The following is a 16468-nucleotide window of genomic DNA, read 5'->3' on the forward strand; positions in this document are numbered from 1 at the left end:
CAGTAATGAAATCCTCAGCTATACCGAAACATTAAACTGTATCTGAATATCTCAGATCTTTTTAAAAGGATTTTTTAAAGAACATTGAAAAACACCATCCTCATTGAAGTCAAGCTTCATTTAAGGCTATGCCAGGTGTGGTTGGGATTTTCGAAGCATACATTCAGAACAGGAGTGATGCTGCTAAAGGCCTTGAACCTTAGGTAAGGACTGGTGTAAATCTCAACAGATTCTTAAGGCAATTCCTTTTCACCATTTCTTTTGTAAGTGCAAACCCAAATCCTTCCAACTCCGCCTGCAACTTCTTTTTGGAATTCTTATTATTGATCCTCTTAACTTTTGGAGAGGTGGTATGCAAAAATGAGATGAAGGTGTATTAGTTTGTAAAAGAGTTTCAGCTGTGAACAAGTGCTATTATGGTTATGATTGTAAAACAAGCTAATCCACCAGAGCTTACATGTACAGTTAGTGTAGTACTAGAGGCTGAATCAGCCTGCTTTAGGTATTAAACCTCCCTGACCTAAATGGGCTGAAGTATTCCCAGTAGTGTCCAAGGTCCCCAGTAAGAAGTTTAGCGCAAGCCAGATGAAGCAGAAGGGCCACACTAGCCTATAGAACCCAAAGTCTTCAGGATTAGTTGTTGCAAAAGCTTATTAACAAGGCAATAAAATGAAAATCATTCCTTCTGGCTTTATTGGTGCACAATGTCTGTTTTACATTCATACAGTTTCTGTCCTATCCTTGGCAGTTGTCTTCTTTGTTGTATTCTTACAAAGAGAGAAATATCAAAACATTAATTTAAGCTGTCACAATGCAAAGGGCTGACAGTCATATAAAGAATTATCATACGGCAGAGAACGGAGACAAGTTAGCAAAGGAAAATTAAAGTGACTAGCTAAACAGAACTGAACTTCTTGAAAAATTTAGGATATTGCCATGACAATTTGAATTGTTCCAACTTTTTCTTTTTGTGTTTTTCAGCACTTTCCTACACAGTCTATTATCAGTCTGATGGGGAAAAGAAAGAAAAAGAAATTACTTCATATATATGCTAGTTTTAATGAAATATGTATTTCAGAAGAGAAAATTCATCCTGTACAAGTTTGTGCAATAAGATAAATTGCAACTAACATCGATCTTTGTAATTTTCCATAATTGTACAAGTCAGACTGACCAAGATTACAGCCTGTCTAATCCTTCTTACCAATACATACAATATAGAAATGTTTCTTTGTCCTCTTCAGGGCTTTTTTTGAAAACAGAAATGATTCCTTTCTAGCAAACAATAAGATTCCTGCAGGTGGTAGGTCAGGGTCTCAAAATGCTTTGTATATTCCTAAGAATCATTTTAATTATTTTACAAATAAGGTAAGGAAGAGAGTGGTTAAAAGAAGAAAATAACCACTTCACTCTTGTGTTATGCTTTTCAACAATAGCTCTTTGAACATTTTACTATGGCCGAAGAAAGTGAGAGCACAAGAGTCTCAAGGTGCACGTCCATGCCCAGCAAGCTAGACCACTGCAGCCTGAGTAGCTTGCTTTCTCTGGTAAAGTAAACCAACAGATTCTTTGTTGTAAGACAAGTTTTCAGCAGGGAACACAATGCTTAGTCTTGTGCTCTGTCCTCTCCGCATATGCTACCCAGGTAAGAGGAGGATATTATGAATTTAGTGCAAGGCGTTGGTGAAACTCCGCATCCTGTGTTCCACACAAATGTCCGCTGCCTTCTAGCTATAGTATCTGCAGTGCAAATTAAGTCAGTTAGCATTGCAGGCTAACCGATCAGCCTACTAATGAAGCATGAGTCCACAAGATTGCTTTATATAGTCAAAATTTATAATTAATTCTCATGCACATAAGCAATCATTGAGTTAGTTCAGCTAGCACATCAGAAACAGATGAAAACACCAAAGGCTGAGCAAATCAGTCTTCCCAAGGTAGATGTATGAGAGGCTTACATGACTAATGCCAACAGGACAGAGGCACAAAACTCCCTGTGGATGTAAGGACATAAGATCCTTTCCACTTGTTCATCATCCTTATGTGCCTTTAAGCGCTGTAATCCTGGAATTAGAAAAGACTGTTTAGAAACACCACAGTAGGTAGCCTGGAGATTGTGTGTATATTCAGTAGCAGTAGGCACTCAATTCAATAAATGCCAAGACCAACGTGCCAACATTGCCAGCCAGAGCTGTCTGGCCAAGGCCTGGTATGTCCTCAGAGAAGTCACAGGGTCAGACCCCCTGCACAGTGAAGTCACACCCAAAACATCTGCACAGATCGTAAGATAAAAAAAGAACAAGGAAGGACTGCAAATCACTATTATTCTCCAAATAAATCAGGTGTACATTATGACTTGGGAAAGCAGACAAGAAAACACTTAGAAATGTAATAAATGTGAATTGCTGCAGTCACACCAAAAGTAGTTTCAGTCCCCTAATTGTATCAATTATTTTTTATGATTGTGATCTCAAAGATGTTAAGTTTTGCTAAGAAGATGTATTTGCAAATCACTTTGATTACTATCTGTGAATAGTGTGAATGTGTTTAAGAGCTTCTGCATATTTGCTTTGGCTCTCCGACCCCTCTTTGCAGTGTCCTGAATCAGCTGGCAGAACGTTAGGCACTTTAGGCACTTCTACTTGAAGCATTCAGACAGTCCTGGAATTACTGAGGCTACTCAAATGGAGAGTCTTTGTATAAGCTGTCCTTTTACTGATCTCAGGGCTCTTATGACTGACTTTGCTTTTCACATTTCTCTCTCTCTCTCATTTTTTAATCAGATATGTTTTACTGTAAGGAAGAATTTGACCATTTACTATTGTATTCTAAGAAATAAGCCTACTAGACCAAGCATTCAAGGTAATTTCATTTTTGCAATAATTTCATTTTGCAATAATTGAAGAATCATATTTTCAGTGTAAGACACTATCTAAAACTAGTCCCTGGTATGAACCCTGGTCAACTATATACAATCCTCTTTAATATGGCCTTTGATAGTATTCGTTTAGCACTCTAGTGCAAAGCCTCAAAAAGGGCACTGAATGAAATTAGTTTCCAAAAGAACTGGAATAGTAACAGAAGTCTCTTTCTCTGAATTAATGACAATCTTAGAATCTCAACTGCTTTGAAACAGCACATTAATCCACAATGAAAATGTTTGCATAGCATCTAAAACATACAAACAGGATTAACAAAGAACTTTCCAAGGACAAGATATATCTGATTTGATTTTAAGACTGAAAGGAAAGTTCAGTGCCTTAACTTTTTTTTTTAAAAGAGGTTTAGAGAGAGAGAGGCTATAACTAAACGAGGGGAAAAAACAACCCTCTCCTCCTCTCCCCCAAACACCAATTTGAATATTGCAAAGTTTGTTTAGTAACCATATATCACCATTGTAAAGATAAATCTAACTGCTGATTGATGTAGCATGATTGGCAATAGGTCTGTAACAGCATTACCTATAATCACTCTTTCCAGCCACTGCTGTAAGGCAGCCTGAGTCTGTAAGAGCCTCCTGTACCCCAGAGCTCTCCAGTGCTCATTCCAAGATCAATAACAGCAACTTAATTGGCCCAAGGAGTAGGATCTGTGAGCAAGTACTTTTGGACCTTTTTAGTTGTGCAGCTCTACAGCTTATAAAGGGAAGCACCTAGCTCATCACTTAAACAATTTTGTGCCAAAGGAAGGGAGGTACTTTCAGGGCAGGAAGCCACCCCTTCTGTCCCAGACCTCTATTTTATGATGGGATGAATCAACTCCTCTATCTGTTGACTGCAGGAGAAAATTAAGCAATAAGCTTGGACTAGATAATCAAGCTTCAGAAGGCTAAAATTAGATTAGGGGAATCCTACCCAAAACATTTTTGGGCCTGTTTTTCGGCTAATCTAAGTACACCTAGACCATTCCCCTTGATGGAGTGCATGCTGGTTTCCCCCAGAAAAAGCTTTGGCCCTTATAATACACACAGCATTCTGGATCCAGAAAGCAGTGAGAGAAAGTCTCCTGTAGGACAGAAAAAAGGCGGCCAAAAGAGAAGTAACAACTGCCTTGACCGCACCTCCGTAAGGACACTGGTCCCACCTGGGAAGCATGTTTCTCCCTGAGGCTTTTCACCAACTTCTCACATCACCTTCATGTTCCCTTTTGGGCTGAGCAGAGCTGTAGCACCAGATCTGAACTTACTATCACTGTTCAAAGAGACATTGCAGTGCTTCAAAGTGCGAGTGAAGGACAAAGGCAGACTGGAGTAAAGGTGAGCCCCAGGAAGATGAAACAGAGCATCATCTACAAATTGTCATGTCTGAAAGGTACAGGATTAAGAAAGCTCATCCTCATACAGAAGAAGCAATTTCTTACCCCACACCAGTCTCTGGCTTCATTTCTGCAGTAAGTCAGGACTGGCCTGGTGACCACACTACTGAATGCGAAATGAAGTCTTCCTGCCCTCTCTGTGCTGTTCCTCACTTTTAAACTTGCACATCTGCACACGCATCTCAGCACCTGCACCGGGGGACCCTGTTTCTTAAAGTGAATTTAGAATGAGATGAACAGGGATTGGTTTGGGAGCAAAGAGCAAACCTCTGCTAAGCCTTAAAACCTGTTTTTAGTAGACTTTTTGATTGCTCCAGGGGTGTATATGCTCATACTTACATACTTCTGCAATAAAAAAAGTGCAGCAAAAATGATTAAACACATGAGGAAAGAGGCTTCCATCTAAAAGGTGATTAAAAAGACTAGCATTGTTTAGTTTGCAAAACACAAGAGTAAAAGATGATATAACAGAAACAGGGAGAAGGGGCTATTTATTCTGTTTTCTCTCAAGAGCAAATACGCATGGAGAGGTGAAAGAAAAATTCTGAAAACATTTGTGCAGTGTATAATCAACCCTGCAACCCATTGCTGCAGGATATTAGGCAAATTTCTCAGAATTATTTCTAAATGTATTAGATGCTACAAATAATAAGCCTCAGTTACCTAGATGAAGGAAAAACAAAACCAAATGATTCCCCCAAACTGTAAGGACGGTTAGTCCCTGTCCTTGTGCTTAGATTGGTTAGAGATGGAATTGTTGTCTCCAGAGGGACAGCGTTATTTATTTATCAAGTGCATGATATGGGAGTGCTCGCTTCCTTCGAGCAGGAGGTTCTGCAGAAGGCAATTGAAAGGGTCAGTAAATGCAGCTGTATGAAGTCAGTGCCAATAGGTTTCTCCCAGAATACATAAACTTAGTAATGGTCAAGTGGCTCAGGTTTAGTTATTTTGTTCTCAGCTGGTTATTTATCCCAATGAACTTCAACTACAGCTGGTCAAGGCTGTGAATGCAAATGGAGCTAAATAGATTCATGTCCTTGGAAAGTTCTTTGCTAATCCTGCTTGTTTCTATGCACTTGTAAATGCTAAGTAAACATTTTCACTGTTGATATAGCCTATTTTGAGTATATAAGAGAAACTCTTGTACCTCCAATATTACTCCAAGTTAGCAGTGAGTGGAGTCTGAATTTTAACGGTCCCTTCTGCATCAACCAGTGCTGAAAGTAGCCTCGGAGAGAGCAGATCAGGGCGCTGATGCGACATGGCAGTCCTGTGCCGTGCTGCTGGTGGTGCTGGAGGCTGTGCTCCCCGCAGCCTGCGCGTCTTCAGTTTGTGCTGTCAGATCTGGAATGCGCTGGAAAGCAGGGAAGGTGCTGCTGCAAACAGAATTAGTACCTGCTTAAAATGTACATGTATATGGAGAACAAACTGTCTTTCTAAAAGAATTTTAAATGCTACTTTTGGCTTATGAATAGTTTTCTTGCAACTGTCAGGCCATCTGCTTGGAGAGGGGTCTGTACAGTCATGAAAAGGATCTTAAAATATACTCTCCTCATAAACATCTTTTGTTTGGAAAATCCACATACATCACATAATGCAGTAAATGGCAGCACAGGCTGAACCGAAACATTTTTAAATGCCGAGGATGCAACCTTGGATACAGCTCCCCCCGCCCCCTGCCTCCCCTCTAATAATAAGCACGCTTTAAATGCACACTTAGACACATTCTCTTACAGACTCAGATTGGCAGCACCCACCTGCTGGGAAACATGCTAAGATAACTTCCTTGGGTACATCCAAAATACCAAACTGGGTTGTGGGCAGAAAAGAAACAGGCTTCTGCAAAGCAGCTCTCTCGGAGATTACATCATTCTCCTAGCCAATTTTCTGCCTACACTGCACCATTTTATATGGTGTGTGTCTGTGAAAAAAAATAGCATACGTCCATGTGTATACAATCAAAAATGCCAAATTAAGGGTGTGCAAGCACATCTAATTCTAACGTTTCCTCACTTTTGGGAGCTTAGCTTTTCAGAACTGCTTGGTACGTGAACGTATACAATACATACATATGCACATAAGCATTTATTTTGTTTGCATGCTTAGAATATAAAATTGTGTGTATGAGAACAGTGTTATGCTTTCCTTACATTTTTTTCTGTTTATTTTCATCATTCTTTGGTCATTTTTTGTTTACCTGTTTTTTGTTATTCTAATGTAAGTTCAAATATACAAAATGCTAATTTTCTTTTACATAAAAATGTAATAAAACTTTCTGGCTTTCTTTATAAACAAATTTCAGCAGGAATGTTGATGGGATGCCGTATAACAAGTAAAGAAGAAATACTGTTTAATTATCTTCCATATAAAATCCAATAAAACGTTCTGGCTTTTCTTATTTTTCTGTACTGGGGATTAACATCAGCGTCTTTGTGATGAGAAATCTGCATTCATGGCTCCTCTATTTAGATTTAAATAGGAATTATAGTTCTTGGCAGAAAGGGATCTGTCAAATATCACAGCATTTGTGGCAGGTGGTCACTGCATTGCTTAGTACAGACACTGCCTGCTTAACCATAGCCTGAAGTAAACATCAGAAGTCAATTATTCCCTTTGTAAATATTTTATTTATATTTTGGAGGCTAACAAACATCTTTTCAGTGCTTGGCTGAGACCTTCCTCCATGGATCAAAATCCAGCTGAACCTGCATTTGGGTGGTTAAAAAATGTCTTTAGCAATCCAGGGATACCAGTGTAGCTACCAGAGTATATTAGTCTTCATAACACAATCCCTTGCTTGGAAACCTCTAATGACTTGGCTGGGTTGAAGTGGACAGAGCTAAAACTTGTCATGGTTGTTATCATTGCAGCTGCCAATTAGTACGACAATCGTGTATTATTTTGCCAAAATCCCTTTCCTCAGTTAAACTGTATTTTGAATATAAATACTGCAAAAGAAAAAAAAAAAAAGTATCTATTTCCTTGGATTTAACATTTTGGGGGTGGGAAAGCAGGCGGTCTGATTTAACAGCAAGATGAATGTGTGTATAGTGGCCCTGCAGAGGTAACTTGAATGCACATTGAGTAGCAAACGTGGAACAAGAGCTGAGCTCTGAGGGTCAAATGCCTTGAAGAAGTGTCTTGTTGCAGGGTAAACCTACTAAAATAAAGTGACAGTATCTGGCAACAGTTATGCATACGTGGCAGAATCTGTCCCAAAACCATTATTGTGGGGAAAACGTCTAAAGATGCTGCAACACATTTTAGATCCTTATTTGAACCCTATCTGAACTCTTTGGGCCGTTAACTAATCAGGTCTTCTCATTTAAACAATGTTATAAAAATAATCAAGTACTTCTGCCTACATAAATATATGTTGAATATATTTACCTTAAAGAACCGGGATTTTCTTGGGTATTTACTCCTGACATTCAGGAAACAGGAGGAGTACAAAATATTAAAGAGAAGCAGAATTCTCTGAGATGGGGCTGTGGGTAATTTTCCCTGCAAGCCTGTTTGGTGGTAAGTTAATTGACTCCCACATTACTGAAACGGCAACGTACTAAAGCACTGGGTGCTCGTTTTCCTTCACTATTTGACTGGCAAAGGCCATCTGTTCTACCCCATCCATCCACATGCACAGCGTCTATTGTTGTCAACAGGATTCACACACTCGTGGATCAAGGCAAGCATGTGCCTCTAACTGTTTTGATCCCTAGAACATGGATTTTTAATTTTCTTTGTTTCTTTGTGCTCACCCAGCAATAATACTTGTCATCCGAGAATTCATATTGATCTTGTCATTGCCTTAAAATTGGATGACAATTACTATCTTTGTCAAAATTTGATCTGATGAAATGACTCCAATTAGGAAGGAAAAAGAAGGAATCCATCACAGCAGGGAGCATCGCATTTGGCTTTAAAGTAGGGAAGCTTCTCTTAAAGAGGTACTTTTGGAGCAAGCAAATGGAAACAAGCATAACAGAGATTAGGATGCGAGTCTCAAAATCCGCAGAAATTAGGTATATATACGAAGTGAATAGCCGTTTAATTTTTGCAGTCCATATCTGTCTGCAGAACTGAGTTGGAGCTCCTCTGACAATAAACGCCAAAAATTGTTGTTTTCATTTTCTGATCTGGTCAGACACACAGTAGCAGTCGATGCCAGCCTTCGTGCATTTTCAAATCCGGTTCTGATCATCAATAGAATTATAATACACTATCGAGAATAGATTTGCTGAAGTCCATGAAATGATAACAGCAGAAATTGCATCATGTTTCCAGATACTGATCTCACCTTGAAACTAAATGTAAAGAGGCAGTGAAAGAATTAAAAACAAAAGAGCGAGTGCACTTCCATTGCTACTAATACTGGCACTAAAGCAAACAACGCATCCCTGCTAATTACAAATAAAATTGTGCTAATTACAGATTTTTTAGTTCACAAATCATCCCTAAAAATGAGTGTGTGCATTTGTGCGTGTGTGTGTGTGGGGGCATCTTTTCCAAAACAAAGATATTTGTTTCATGTTGAGTGAAAGTTTTGTTCAATAAAAAACCTGTCAGTGTTTTGCTGCCAAGCAGGAAATGAAGTGCCAGGTTCACTGCTGGTCTGTAATTCTGGTGAGGCCTTACCTGGGAGCTGGGAGATGTATGTTGGTGCTCAGCTCTCCCTGAAGGACGGGAAGCCTCCATCCACCCAGCAGAACGATCTCTGCTCAAGGCCATTCTTGTGCAGGTTTCTCTGAATCGGGCCAGTAAATGCTGTTTCCTCACAAATAAAAGTGTGGCAGGAACTGGAGTTGTACAATTATGTGAGCTCCTGAACATGAAACTACACAGTTTACCTCCCTGAAAAATCACGTTTTCTTAGCTACATGGAAGAGCTCCACAAGAGACTGAGGGAACCCAACCAAGCACACCACGCTTTTAGCAGGAGGTTACTTTCTGAGCTAAAAATGTAGCACCAGTATGATGCAGAGATGAGTCACCACACCTCATACAGCAGCAGGCTCTTTGGTAAAGGAAGGTGGGTGAGCTAGTGCTAACAGGTCTTCCTCTAGCAAGCTGGGTGGACATAATTTCCCTTTCCCAAAATCTTTCTACCCCCCCCCGTTTTCATTAGCTAAACCTACTTACTGGCTCTGACCTACATTTGCAATAGTTCCAGAATGCAACAGAACTGTGTTTCTGGGGAATTTGCTATTTGCTAAAAATTTTAATCCAACCCATTTGAAAATGTTATATGCTAACTGAGCAAACACAGCAATCAGAAAAGTATACAAACCCCATGCAATTGTCCTGGACTTGTTTGCAACACACTGCTATTAATAAACATCGGGGATGAGTATGGTATCTTGTACTATGGATCTCGTGATCTGTACAGTAATGGCTGATTTTAATTGACTTTTGCTTCATATAGCAAATCCCAATTGGAGAAGTTCCAGAATGCCGCTAGTGAAGAACTGTGGGCGGGTGCATGTTTTGAAGTGATGGTAAACATTGTGACATATACTGTGTGTACCACATATTCTCATATGCACATTTTGACTTTTGTTGCCTTGGCTTTCACACAGCATTTCTAACATAGACATCCCTATTTGCCAGTTTGAGTGGAAATCTGTTAATACGTGAATACTGCTCGCCAGCATGTACCACCATCACTGGACTTTCAGTACTTCTCTTCTCCCATGAAACAGCCAGCCCTGCGTGCTCAGAGGGGCCCCACAGGACCATGGCATCTGTGTGAGGAAGACTGGTGGAACAGGGCAAATGAGGAGTGATGAGAGCTGCTATGAGAAACCATAACGTTGAGAACTTGTAACTCACAGCTCAATATGATCCACCAATTTCCAATGCAAGTAACATCGCCAAGAAGGCCTCGCTCTTTTACTGCCATGAATTCTTTTCCCCTTTCAAGAGATGCTGGTAACTAATGCCAAGTTTGGTCAAGCCATTTTAGCACTTAAAGTACTGTGGGTATTAAAATACCTTTAAAGGTCTGAGACTAAGAGCCAGATTACCTGTATGATGTATTTTAATGACTAGCCAACCCCTCTGCTTGAACTGAAATTTGTCCTGAATCCACAGTGGCTCTTTGGGAACCTGGATTCAGCCAAGATTTGCACAGGTTTTTTAATCTGACGCATTAAAAAGTCCCCTGCTACATATCCTATCCTGCCTGGCTGCAATATCATATAGCCAATATTAGACAAACAATTTGCTTTTAGTCTCTTTCTAGAAAAACATTTGCATCACATACAGCAAAGCTACAGGGTATTTATAGGCATCAAAGCTATGTGCATCCTCTCCCTAGCAATAAGGTACCCAGAGCACACAGGGAGGGTGCTCTGCTGCTGCCCACACCGCTGCCCATGGTCCCCAGAGACATAGCCGGAGAGCCTCTGATACTCCACTTTACTACAGAAATATTTTTTTTTAAAAGGAAGGGAAAAAAAGGATACATTTTTCCTCACTGCAGCATAACCACTTCTCACAGAGACCACCTGGTTGCAGACGACTGTTAGGCAAGATTCATGCAAGACAGATTTGTATGTGAGTGCAGTGCGAGGAAGCCAGTGCCAGTGCAAAGTAGCTGCTCAAATCTACTGTGCCGAACACAATGAAATAAATGCTGGTGAATGGGTGTTTCTGTGAGGTAATACTTCCATCACATCCAATTCTAATGTTATCCAGCAAACTGCCTTGCCAGGAGCCTTCTTTGTATTGCAGGAAGCCATCTGTGATGGTAACTAAAATGAGAACAGAACAGGATTCACTATGAAACGCTCGTCAGAAGTACTCCCCTCAAGTGCACGCTCTGCAGTTCCCACGTTGCCAGAAGCAGCATCTCTCCGAAGGTGAGGAAGGCATTATCACCACAAGCCCCAGAACTACCCCAAGTGCATGTTTCACCCGCTGCTTTTCATGGGGGGTCCATACAATTTCCACGCCTTGAACCATAATTTGTCCTTGGCCGGGACCATTAATTACTATGGAGATGGTGGGTGGGACGATGGATCATTTTGAACATGTTATCTAAAGCCTCAGTTTCAGTCTTTTTAACATATCTCCTGGCAGAAAGTGCTGATTGTTTTCATTGATCTCTGCTGCTTCTGGTTTAATTTTTCTTTTTCTATCTCCAAGTCTCTATCTTTGGTCTCTTTCTTTGCCAAACTATTCATTTGTTGCTGGATAATCACGGGTTTGTGTTTCAGATAGCTTCCTATTTTGTCCATCTTTCCGTTCTATTGTCCACATATTTTTTCTCTGCAAATTTTGCCTTATTGTGCAGTGGCAAGTGGCTATCTGCTAATGCCAATATTGCTCCTTGAGAACTCTTTTTTCTTGCATCATCAAGGGTTTAAGTGGAAAGCCTTCAGCACAGTGCAAATTTCACTCCTGAGAATATCCATCTTTTGAGGTAGCTGATTTTAATTAAAGAATACTCTCTCTCCCTCTCTCTCTCTGGATTATACTTTAATTTCAGTCTCTATCACAACAGTAGCTACTTCTTAGATAAAATGTATTTTTGTCTCTTTTCATCCATGATTATCTGTAGTTCTTAAACACTTGGGGTCAGCAGCTGGTCCCCAGTTGATGTAGTTCAGGAATAATTCTATTCAAAGGAATTAATTCAGAATAAAATTGGCATTAAGTTCAAAACAAGGTAAAATTATTCATAATATTTTGCCCTTATTATATATGTGAGAGCGAAACTCTCAGAAATAGCAGTAATAACAATTGTGGTAATAAACAATAATCCCTGAAATGTACAGCACCTTTCACTTGAGCATTTTAGACATAAATGCATTAAGCTGCTGTCATATGAAGAAATGTCATTATCCTAATTTCACAGAAGGGAAAAAAAAGGTGCAGGAAGTTAAGAAAGCAGCTGAAAGTCATATAACAAGAACTGAACCTACATCTCATGATCTCCTGTTTCTAATCCCCTAAGCACAGGGAGAATCTGTTCCCAAGGGATATAAAATTGAGGTCTTGAGAGTTAATAGTTACGAAAGAATCAACACTATTCAAACGCAAGTACAGTTCGAGTTTCTTCCTTCATCATCTTGCCAAATTATGACTGAAATAATATTGGTATCATATCTTAAATTGTTTATGCATGATTAATTTGCACAGTTAAACCATTTCCAGATTTCTCACAGAAGTGGTTGAAGTATAGTCCTGGGCAGGGAAAGCCTAGCTACAGATTTAAAGCTTTACTGCTGCAAAGGAAGCTGGAGTGAAACCCTGCCACTTTTGAAGCCAAGGGCAAAACTTCTCATTCTGATAGAACAAGGGCCCTGGCGAGGGTCCCTAGGGCCATGAGGGCCCCCCGCAACCAATTGGTGCTTCTTCATATGAAACAGTAATATATGGGTGTGGATATATACACGTGTATATACACGTCCATATATGTATATATACATGTATATATACATGTCTATATATGAGGAGCGGCTGAGGGAACTGGGGTTGTTTAGCCTGGAGAAAAGGAGGCTGAGGGGAGACCTCATCGCTCTCTACAACTCCCTGACAGGAGGTTGTAGCGAGGTGGGGGTCGGTCTCTTCTCCCAAGTAACAAGCGATAGGACGAGAGGAAATGGCCTCAAGTTGCGCCAGGGGAGGTTTAGATTGGACATGAGGAAAAATTTCTTTACTGAAAGAGTGGTGAAACATTGGAACAGGCTGCCCAGGGAAGTGGTGGAGTCCCCATCCCTGGAGGTATTTAAAAGACGTGTAGATGAGGCACTTGGGGACATGGTTTAGTGGGCATGGTGGTGTTGGGTCGACGGTTGGACTCAATGATCTTAGAGGTCTTTTCCAACCTTAATGATTCTATGATTCTATGATATGTGTGTGACAGAGATACAGATGCATATAAACCCACACAGAACTTATGGGATAAGTTCAAAGTGGCAAGATGGGGTTGTTCTATTTTCGGTGTACCTCTGAGTGACATGAAGCAAGTCGTTAAGTCATTGCACCATTTTTTCCCCCTTTCTTTTCTCTGCTTTTTGTTTGTTTTAATGCCCACTCCAGCCTATACACATCTATGCTTGGTCATGCACTTCTGATCTAAACAGAATTACAGAAAAAAAAATGTGTGTAGGGTAAGTGTAGGAATAAAATGTGCCTTGGCAAAGTGCTTTAAACTGCCTTTCTGCCAGTAATCCATTAATTTGTGTTTCTTTGTTTTCTCCAAGCTCAGAATAATTCCCATCTGCCTTGACTCACTATCTAGTGCATAAAGGAAGAGGTCCCTTTTCTGAGCATGGACAAAATAGGAAACTTTTTGTATTAATGAAGAATGGGACTTGGAATTCTGGGGTTTATACCACTGGGACCTAAAATAACTTGAGGTCCTGCTATTGTAATTAACTTCATTATGACGAGTCTGCCTCTTCTGTTCGTGTATGTTTTTCCAGCTTTTGTGTTCCTGGCCTGCCTGTAATACATATGTATTCCCCTTCTTTCCTCTCACTGAAGCTGAAGATGCAATCACATCTTTGAACCATCTGGTTTTTAATTTATTATTTTCCCCTATTGCATTGATAGGCTTTCTCATTTTTCTGTCAGGCTAACAGTTTGGCTCCTGTTTATCTAAGATAAGTTAACACGCTGTTCCTCTTCTGGGCACTCAGTCAGTCTATTGTATTTTCTGAAATTAAACACCAGGGATTTTTTAATATTATTTTCTTCATCAGCCCAGGGAATATCCTCTACCTTTATAACCTCTCTTCCTCCTTTTGTTGTTCCAGTGCACGTTTTACGACTCTTGCTAAATTTAGGCTAATATCTTATTTTTCTGTCCTCTCCAGATCATTCCCAGTTGGAGCCTGCCTGGGAACATTCCCGTACCTGGTGAGGAACCTACTCACGTGAGGCCAGAGACAGGCCAGGATTCCCTGAAGGAGGCAGAGGAATCCCTGCAGAGCTCCTCGCACGTCCCCATGGGGCAGGACACGAGGTGGCAGGAACCCACGACGAGCACAGTGAGGTGCTTGGCCTACCCCTGTTGTTCATTTCTGTTCCTCGCCTTTGAGCTTGGGAGAAACCTTCCAGGCGTTGGTTCACTCACCCACGAAACGAGGAGATGCATGCAGTGAAGCCCCTTGCATTGCCACAGCCAGCTACCATCGCAGCCAGGCGAGGCTGTGCTATGGAGGGCAGACTTGTAATCCTGAGCCAGAGCAGGGAGCTGTATATCCCCAAGATGAGTGGGAAGTTCCAGGTAACCACAGTATGGAGCATAATGTGGATTTATATTTGTTACCTTACTTTTCTATAGTACCTCCCAAGAGTCTTCCGAGGCATTCCATTCTTTAATAAGCAGAAAGTGCTCTGAGATTTTTCTAATGAAAATGATATAGGAGCACACAGTGTTATTATTAAAACCTCTCCCTTTTTCTCTAGGAACTGCTAAAACACATTTACAGTTTATATCCTTTTTGGTGAGCATTAAACTTTCTAATTTAAAATAATAAAGCCTGGTTTGCTTTCTTTCTTTCCCTTCTATTTAAAAAATAAAAAAAACCCTGACAGTTTTTTAACTATTCTTATTTTGCTGAGTGATTTTTGGATTTCAATAAAAGTAACGCTGTGGTTACAACACTTTGTGAGATAAGCAAAGTTTTTTTTTACAGCACAATTATGGAAATTTCAAAGAACCTTAAAAATATCCTGCTATTTGCATATATGAGATAAGCATATTTTAGTAATGGTTATGACAGGCTAGCAAGGAAAATGTGTGGGACAGCTATATAGCAAATACATGCAGACATAGACACAGAGACAGGGTGTGTGTGCACTTTTCCCGAGAAGCCCATGCTCAGCGGGCGCAGGATCCCCTGGAATGCATGGGGGTCCCCAAGGAGAGGGACTACCCCTGTCCTAAGACTCAGTTTTCCCACTTGCAGATGCAAAATTAGCATTATTTTTCTAATGTAACGAGGCATTTTGGTCGGTCCAGATGGTGTGCACTAGATAAGTTAATATGCCGGCTTTTACTTTTGTTTCCACTTACAAGGGTACAAAGACTCGGTTTTGCCGGGGCCTCGGGGTGCAGCTGTGCCATATCTCGGCTGGCCAGGCTCAGGGCTGGGTGCCGCGGGGATGCCTGCGGCTCGTGCTGCCCGTCCCAGGCACTCTGCCTGCCTGCAGCCATTGCACCCTGTAGCGGCAAGGGTTTAGAGCCTCTCCAAAGCACGCCGCTGCTGCCAGGGAACAGAGGCAGCCTGTCCGGCTGCACAGCAGGCTGACGGTCACTCCGGGCTGCACAAAAGACTAACACAGCCCTAAGCGTCCCTGAAAAACCCACAGGGCAGCTAAGGCTGGCTTGGTCTTCAGCACAGGCCCAAGTCGCCACTCAAAATGCAATGGGAATGTAGCCATAGCTGCCTAAAGTTTTCAAGGGGCTTTCTGAACTGAACCAGTCTGTGCGTGCTTTTATTCTTTTGTTTGCATTTGTATTTTTAAGTTGGAAATTGTTCTTCTGGTTATGCTTGAGAGCTGCTAGGAAGCTCAGAGAATTAGCGTGGCAATTTCCTCAGTCCTTTGTTGAAAAGGAAGAGTCCACACAAAAAATGCACTGGCATTTCAGCTGCATAAATAGCGTAAATTGCTGTCAAATAAAAAGACGATTTAACTAAAAGAAACCCCAAATAAACAACCCCCTCCACACACACTTTTCTGTCCCCATTAGAACTGCAGGTTTCCATTCTGTGGATCTCCCAGACATCTGCTTGGCCCTTGAAAGAGTCCTTGAGAAACTGAAAAATGAAACCACTTACTTTCTGAAAACTAATCTTGGCTTCCCGGTGCCTTGCTTTCAGGGGAGTTCCACTCGAGGCTTGATTTCTGTAAGTGCAGATACTCAGTATGTCCTGAACAATTAGATGCCTTTGAGGATGTTGAAAGCTAGACATAAAAAAACGAATCAATCAGGAGTCTTGTTTGACAACTGACACTATTTCTAATGCAAAAAAAAAAAACCAACCATCAAATAAAATAATAAAAAAAACGCAACAAAAAACCAGAAAGCCCAAAACTTAACAGAAAATCTACCACACAAACCCTTTTCTCCTTAGGTTTTAAAACAGACATTTTTCCTACAAGGTTTTCATTAGCCTGTCTAGAAAAAAATTACAGA

At 40.7% G+C, this 16468-nt stretch overlaps 1 long non-coding RNA gene across 1 annotated transcript in view; it reads right to left on the bottom strand.

Annotated features, from left to right (window-relative positions):
• Nucleotides 1–681: 681 nt before the first annotated feature.
• LOC143164423 (uncharacterized) overlaps nt 682–16468 on the bottom strand; it is a 235494-nt gene continuing 219707 nt past the window's right edge. Inside the window, exons 3-5 of the long non-coding RNA XR_012996065.1 lie at nt 16110–16236; nt 5462–5690; nt 682–2064 (exon numbers count right to left, since the gene is read on the bottom strand). This is a non-coding gene — a long non-coding RNA (uncharacterized LOC143164423). The remainder of the gene's footprint in view (nt 2065–5461; nt 5691–16109; nt 16237–16468) is intronic.

Source organism: Aptenodytes patagonicus, chromosome 9 (genome assembly GCF_965638725.1).
Source record: "Aptenodytes patagonicus chromosome 9, bAptPat1.pri.cur, whole genome shotgun sequence".
Classification (NCBI taxonomy): domain Eukaryota; kingdom Metazoa; phylum Chordata; class Aves; order Sphenisciformes; family Spheniscidae; genus Aptenodytes; species Aptenodytes patagonicus.